Source organism: Sinocyclocheilus rhinocerous, unplaced genomic scaffold, assembly GCF_001515625.1.
Source record: "Sinocyclocheilus rhinocerous isolate Xijiao unplaced genomic scaffold, SAMN03320098_v1.1 scaffold541, whole genome shotgun sequence".
Lineage (NCBI taxonomy): Eukaryota > Metazoa > Chordata > Actinopteri > Cypriniformes > Cyprinidae > Sinocyclocheilus > Sinocyclocheilus rhinocerous.
In genome coordinates this window covers 1,813,837-1,814,365 of record NW_015658519.1, presented here as the reverse complement: position 1 = coordinate 1,814,365, position 529 = coordinate 1,813,837, and the positions used below count along the sequence as shown (strand labels likewise).

Genomic DNA, 529 nt, shown 5'->3' with positions numbered 1-529 from the left:
GTGGGTGTTGCAGTGCATCAGTCCAAAAGAAGTGAAATAAAGCACATCCATCCATAATAAAAAGTGCCTCAACATGGCTCCGGGGGGTGAACAAAGGCCTCCTGTAGCGGATTGATGCGTTTTTGTAAGAAAAATAACCATATTTAAAACGTAATAATCAATTTAATCTAGCTTGCGCTCACTGTTGTGCACGGAAGCAGCGCCGGGCGGATGACGTAAGGTGTCAGCGTTGCGCATGCGCTGCTCAGAAGTGATGCACGCAGAAACGCAGTGGAGAGATCAAAACAAAACAACGGTCACGAATTAGAAGTACAAAAACGGAGATTTGTAAAGAATAGGGATGTTCATTTCGGTTATTTTTCCTAACCGACGCTCGTTAACCGATTATTAACCGTTAACCGACAAGATTATTTTAAATTAGAATTGAATTAAATTAGAAAAGATAAGTGTCTGTGACCCATTAAAAATACTAACATTTGTTTCTCTGGGATTAATTTTACATGCGCAAAAAGCAGCAAACAACAGAACA

The 529-nt window shown here is 40.1% G+C and overlaps 1 long non-coding RNA gene across 1 annotated transcript in view; it reads left to right on the top strand.

The window, feature by feature from the left end:
- LOC107722603 (uncharacterized) overlaps positions 1–529 on the top strand; it is a 49,465-nt gene that overhangs the window by 39,807 nt on the left and 9,129 nt on the right. The gene's annotated exons all lie outside the window — the stretch shown is intronic.